The sequence below is a fragment of the Gastrolobium bilobum genome, unplaced genomic scaffold (genome assembly GCF_033153095.1).
Source record: "Gastrolobium bilobum isolate Gb01-03AN ecotype WA unplaced genomic scaffold, APGP_CSIRO_Gbil_v1 utg3900, whole genome shotgun sequence".
NCBI lineage: Eukaryota > Viridiplantae > Streptophyta > Magnoliopsida > Fabales > Fabaceae > Gastrolobium > Gastrolobium bilobum.
The window spans coordinates 280,736-287,277 of record NW_026897100.1 but is presented as its reverse complement, the minus strand read 5'-3'; the positions used below and the strand labels follow the sequence as shown (position 1 = coordinate 287,277).

General features: G+C 39.5%; 1 non-coding gene across 1 annotated transcript; it reads left to right on the top strand.

Moving 5' to 3' along the window:
• The first annotated feature begins 2,966 nt into the window (after positions 1 to 2,966).
• LOC133304165 (small nucleolar RNA R71) lies at positions 2,967 to 3,073 on the top strand. Its single transcript, XR_009750573.1, has one exon. It is a non-coding gene; the product is annotated as a small nucleolar RNA R71 (small nucleolar RNA).
• The last annotated feature ends 3,469 nt before the right edge of the window (positions 3,074 to 6,542 follow it).

Here is a 6,542-nt window from a genome sequence, read left to right as displayed (position 1 = left end):
CTATGTATGTTATTGGTTACATCGTATTGCTATTTCTTGGATTCATGATTCATCCTCTTTCTCACATTTTTCTTCATCATTGCTTTTCAATTTTTGCAATTTATTTTTCTTTCCTCTCTCTCACATGAGAACTATTCTTCTCTATTTTCCTTTTCAACTGCTTAACTTCTAGTGGAGCTTACCTTCGGATCACTTCTAACTTTTTGATTATTGACATTTCAATCTCAATTAAAGTAAGTTCTGATGGAAGTGGTTTAAACAGTTTAATAAGGTAATTAAAATAATTGGTCTCAGGCTCAACATGGCTAACAATGGATGATTTCTCAGGTAGCTATTTGGCCATAAGCTTAATAGAATAAAATGCCTCTATCACTTCAACCAACACATGCATTGGAGAGAATTAGATCAAGTTAGACACAAACCTCACAAGCTGTGGTATCAAACTAGACTCCTCTTAATTTCAGTCTAAGCATCATTATCATCAAACAAACGAGCAATCATAATCTCTATTCATGCTCTATGCAATGTTATGACAATCCTGCATATCATGCAATGCTTCCTCATATCCAACCAAGGAATTGACTGAGTAGCACATCTAAATCAGAATTTTGCTTTCTTCATAAGGAATTGAATTACCAAAATGAAAATAAAAATGAACATAACTAGAAAGGTTAAAAATAACTAAGTGGCTATGAATCTGCTGAACCTTTTTCACCCCTTGTGATCATGGTGGCTGGTAACTCGGGCTCAGTGATGACACTATACCCTTACTCAGAATTTGTGTCCCGCCATGGTTATACTCATATGCATGTGGATAAGGATGAGGGTTCTCAGAAACTTTAAACTTAGTCCTCACATGCTTTTCCTTACCCTTATGCCACTGATGGATTTCCTTCTTTGTGGGGTTTAGTCTTCTCTGAGATTGTCTCACATGTTTAACATTGTCTTCCATTAGCATCTTGTGAGTACAGAAAGAATGGTTGATGCCCTTCAAATCAGAAATAGACCACCCAATAGCTGTCTTGTGCTCCTTGAGCACTTTCAACAACTTCTCTTTTTCATCCATAGACAACTCTTTATTGATGATAACGGGATATTGCTCTTTATCTCCCAAGAATGCATATTTCAGCGTTTCAGAAAACTCTTTCAACTCTGTTTTTGGTGCTACTGTAACTAGATCATTTTCTTTCTTTTCTAGCACCTCAAAAACAACTTCTAGCTCTTCTTGTGGAGTAGCTTCATCTTGAGCCTTCAACTCTTCTTCAAGCTCTTGATAATCACTTTTCTCTTCCATAATCACCTCTTCAGACACATCAAGTCTGAAACAATCACTGTGATCAGATGAATTCTTCATAGCATCGAAGACATTGATAGTGATTTTCTCATCATTCATCCTCAACTCGAGCTTTCCTTGTTCTACATCAATCATAGCTCGAGCTGTGGCCAAGAACGGTCTACCCAACAGAAGGGGTATTTCACTCTCCTCCTCCATGTCTAACACGATGAAATCAGCAGGGAAGATGAACTTGTCAACTTTAACAAGAACATCTTCTATGATTCCACTAGGTCTCCTCAAAGAACGGTCAGCAAGCTGTAAAGATACCATGGTTGGCTTCAACTCAGAAATTCCCAATGACTTGCATATTGACAATGGCATCAAGTTGATGCTTGCTCCAAGATCACAAAGTGCCCGGCCAACATTGGTGTTGCCTATCGCAATTGGGATGTTGAAACTTCCCGGATCTCGAAGCTTTGGTGGGAACTTCTTCTGAATAATGGCACTGCACTCCTCAGTAAGTGCTACTGTCTCACAATCCTGCAACTTATGCTTTCTAGACAATAAATCTTTCAAAAATTTAGCATAGTTAGGCATATTAGCTAAAGCTTCAGCAAAAGGAATATTAATATGCAACTTTTTAAACATATCTAAAAACCTGGCATACTGTTGCTTCTGTGCTTGCTGCTTGAACTTCATAGGATAAGGAGGTTTCTCAAAACGAGAAAAATCCATCGGTTTCTTTGGAGCTTCAACAGCTTTCTCTTTTGCGTCTCCTTTGTCTTGCCTTGCAGGTTCTTCTTTCTCAGTTGCAGGCGTTTCTACCTCTTTTTCTTGCTCTGGCTCGATCACTGGTTCATCAACCTTCGCTTTCTGAACCCCTTTTTGCTTGTCTTGAGGAGTGATCACAATTCCACTCCTGGTTACAATAGATTTGCAGTCTTCCTTAGGATTCACAATAGTATCTCCAGGAAACTGCCCTTGAGTTCTTTCAGCCAACTGCCTAGACAACTGGCCTATCTGACTCTCCAAGTTCCGGATGGAAGCATCCTGGTTCTTGTGGTAAGCTCTTGTCTCATTAATGTGATCATTAGTGGTCTTTGACAGTTGTATCATTGCTTTCTCCAACTCAGATGGCTCTTTTTGTGGCAGAGGAGGAGGTTGTAGATAGTTGTTGGATTTATAATCCAAGCCACTCCCTTGGTTCCTCCTTTGAAAGTTATTTCCTTGGCCGCCATTCTGATTCCTTTGGTAACCTTGAGTATTCTGTGGAGGCCGTGGATCATACCAAATTCCATTGACCTGGAATGGTTCAGCTTTATTGAGTGTAGGGCACTCATTAGTGTCATGCGGCTCCTTGCAATACTCACAGTTAAATATATCAACCTTAGATGTTGAGAGCTGCATCATGTCCAGCTTGGCATTCAAACTGGCCAATTGCTGTGAAATCACTTTTTGCTCAGCCAGTGATGCATCATTATTCCCCAATTGTAAAATTCCTTTCTTGGGCTGAACAGATGGGAATGCTGCTGCCATAGACGCATTCTCATTCCTTGCCATTAAATCCAGCAGCTCTAAGGTCTCATCTGCTGTCTTCTTTCCTATGGTGCCACCAGCTGCACCATTGACAATCATTCTGCATTCTGGCGTCATCCCATTATAGAAGACTCTGACCTTCTTTGTATCTGGCAAGTCATATTGTGGACACTTTCTGATCAACTCCTGGTATCGCGTCCAGGCTGCACATAAAGTCTCTCCTGGTTGTTGGGTAAAATTGGTGATTTCATTCACCAACTTATTGTACTTTTCCATGGAAAAGTGTTCAGCAAAAAATTTAGCCGCCAAATCCTCCCATGTTCTGATGCTGTTGGGAGCTTGTCGATCCAACCATTTGAGAGCTCTCCCGGTCAATGCAAATGGGAACAATCGGAGTCTGATCGCATCGTCTGACACTCCGTTGTGTTTAGTTGTATCACAGATCCTTAAAAATCTGTCTATGAAGTCGTGAGGATCTTCATAGTCCTCTCCACCAAACTGAGTTTTCTCCACCAAGGTGATGAGTGCTGGCTGGATGTCATAATTATTAGCAGCAATCGGTGGTTTGACAATACTCGAGTTTGGCCTTGTGAATTGAGGAGCCAAAACTGATTCCATCAGCTCAGCTGCTGGTGGATTTTCTTCTGCCATCTCTGTTTCTACTTCAAAGTGTGAAGTAGAATTTTCTGCTTCAGAATGTGAAGTAGAAGCCTCTGCTTGCCTCTTCTGCTTGGTATGTTGTCTTATCCTCTTTGCAGTCCTTTCTATCTCTGGATCGTAAATCAAAGTTGCAGGATCAACTGTACCACGCATAAACTCAAGCAAACAGATTAGTAACACAAAGATCCAAGCAAGAAAATCAAAAGTTATAAATAACTTGGCGTAATCAATCCCCGGCAACGGCGCCAAAAACTTGATGCGTAGAATCGGCAAGTGCACCGATCGTACCAAGTAATAAAGAGTGAGTAGAGTATCGTCTCCACGAGGATTGAGGCACCTAAGTTGTTATAACTATTCCTCTCTTGTTGGATTAATCAAAATAGGTTGAGAATGATTGTAGTTCATGAAACAAACTAAAATAATTAAAGTAAAAAAATGTAAATGATTCCAAAAGTGTTTTCAGAATGCAAGAACAAAAGATTAAGGATTGGGAAAATATTTGAGAAAATATTGCGGTAAAGAGAAACAAACACCTTTCCGATCCCCACCTTGCAACTTGGATTACGTTTACATTTACCTATTCAATTGATCGAACAATTCATCATCTTTTATATGAGTAGTTAAGCCCTAATCCCTTAGTGACTTTAACCTTGTTAACTCTATTAGAATCCTAATCCCTTAGAAATCCCTTTTCGAGTTAACCCTTAGAATCAATTAACCTTTAACGTTCGCTGTTCATGTAGCCTATCCCTAGTGCGTACATGAACAGTTATCTTATTCTTTGTCAGGAATTAGAATTCCAACATCCCTATTGTAAACCCTAACCCTCGCAATCCTACTAGATTGATCAGTTCCAATAGAATTATAGAATGAAGAACAAGAAAAGATAAATGCAATTAAAATAGATAAACATAAAATTCAACCAAGGTACAAGGGGTTCACATCAAGGGTTGTGACCCTTACCACAATGATAAAACTAGCCAGACATGTTCATGTCTGACAAAATAACAATAAAAGAAAGTAGCATTTAAAACCTAGAAGAGAAAGGGAAGATGAAGATCTTCCGTCTTGATCGATCGAACCCTTGAATCTCCGAGAAGCTCCAAGGAATCTCTGCTCTATTTGTTGTTTTTCTCTCCTTGATTCTCCAAAAGTCCCTTCTCCCTATGTTTCTGATCCTTTTATTAGGTTTTGGGAAAACCTCCTTTCCTTTGCACTCCAATTGGACCTTCTTTTAGCTGATTCGCACTTAAAAATATATCGCCCGCGCACGGGGCGCCAAGCCTGGCGCCCCAAACTTGGGAGAAACAGAAGCTGAATCTGTAAACGGCGCCCCGGGCGCCAACTCTGGAGTGCCGTGCGCCAGTCCCGCGCTCCGTGCGCCAACTCTGGAGTGCAGGGCGCCAGGTTGGCGCGCCGTGCGCCAACTACCGCGCGCCGTGCGCGGCCGAAACAGAAGCAAATCGTCGATTTGGCGCCCCGTGCGCCAGGTACCGCGCCCTGTGCGCCAGTTTGGCGCTCCGTGCGCCAACCTCCGCGCGTCGTGCGCCAACGGGAAATTTGGTTTCTCCGTTTTTGCTCCTTTTTGCGGTGTTTCCTGCTATTTAAACATATTACTTGAGTGAGAACATGATTGAGAAGAAATAATCAATATTTCTTGCATTTAATGACTATTTTCACTCATTTATGATTAATTCCTTGCTTCTTTCAAGTTAGAAAACATCATATGCTAGACGCACATCATCACGCCCCCCGTGAAGCGTGTTTGAGTGATATAGATTTTTATTTACATTTAAAACGACTATATTTTATTAATTTTTTATTAAAAAATTAATATATTAATTCCCCCCACCCCCGCGCCCTCTCCCTCTCCCTCTCCCTCTCCCTCTACATCCACCTTTGATATAAAACACAATGAAGCCGAGATTATATTGATGATTTTTATATTATATTTCTCAAACAAATCCTTTTATATAATAGTCCATTGGACTTGAAGGAATACATGTAAACTAACTATTTCAATTCAAAGGTGAGACTAAATTAATAGTTTTTATATTATATTTTTCTAATACACTTGTACATATTGTTTATGCAATTTTTGTTTTCTTAAAATAGTAATGTAGCACCTTAGGTTCTGAGTGTCAAGGAAGCAGTCAACCTAAAAGCTTAAGTACGCAGATTATGGCTACAAATTGGTTTTATCTCTTGCACACTTCATGTCATAGCCAATTGCGCTTAAAGTATGCACAAAGCACAGTTTGCCATTACCTGTGAGGAAATTTAATAATGGGTAGGGGTGTCACACGGGTTTTTTTTGGACTTGAATTGGTATGAATTACTCTTATATATGCATGGTGTCATGGTTTAACACATGGATGTGTTGTTCTTTTATCATTTTTAGATAAGCAGCATACTTTATTACATTTGACCAGAATCGTATGGCAATTTCAACAAATTGATGAAATTGCTAATCAGCCTGGTTGTTGTGGTCCATACATGAAAGAAGAGAAAAATCCAGGATTCTTTTATTTAGGCACTTCAATTTGATGGACTTTACTATAAAGAGAAACAAAACATCAAGAAAAATAATTGGTGTATAGACCATACTTAATTTTGCCAAAAATATTTAAATAAACTACGGAGTTGAAGTAAATACGTATAGACTTAGTTAAACAATATTGGAATAGTGACCATTTTGCACGTTTGGCAAAAAAATTTACTAAACTGTCACGCTAACAGTAAATTTTGGCAAAATGTCACGCGGCATATTTTGCTACACTGTGTAACGAAATATGTTTGCTAGTAATTCGCTACACAGTGTAGCGAAATATGCCACGTCAGAATGCACAGAACCAAAAATGTCACGTGTCAAGCAAGCATAATTCAAGCATAATTCACTACACAATGTAGCGAATTTCTGCCTGCTTGACACGTGTCATTTTTTGCTGACTGTGCATTCTGACATGGCATATTTCGCTACACTGTGTAGCGAATTACTTGCAAACATATTTCGCTACACAGTGTAGCAAAATATGTCGCGTAGTATTTTGCCAAAATTTACTGTTGACAT